Consider the following 309-nt stretch of genomic DNA (forward strand, 5'->3'; position numbering starts at 1 on the left):
GCGGCCCAGAACGGGCCTCCCGTGGGCCGGGCGGGCCGCGGCGGCGCGGGAAGAGAGAGGAGGCCGGCGGGGACACGTGTCATGCCCGGATTCGCCACGGGGGCGGGGCGGACATATCCGGTTGCGGCCGGACGTGTCCGGCGCGGCGCGGAGGGAAAATTAGGGTTTCGGGGGGAAATAGATCCGAAAAATGGAGAGGGGGAGACGTTTTTATAGGTGGAGGGAGCTAGAGGGGGTCCAAATGAGGAGCGGTTTTCGGCCACGCGATCGTGATCGAACGACCGAGAGCATGGAGGGGAGTTAGATGGG

The sequence above is a fragment of the Triticum dicoccoides genome, chromosome 2B (genome assembly GCF_002162155.2).
Source record: "Triticum dicoccoides isolate Atlit2015 ecotype Zavitan chromosome 2B, WEW_v2.0, whole genome shotgun sequence".
NCBI classification, from domain to species: domain Eukaryota; kingdom Viridiplantae; phylum Streptophyta; class Magnoliopsida; order Poales; family Poaceae; genus Triticum; species Triticum dicoccoides.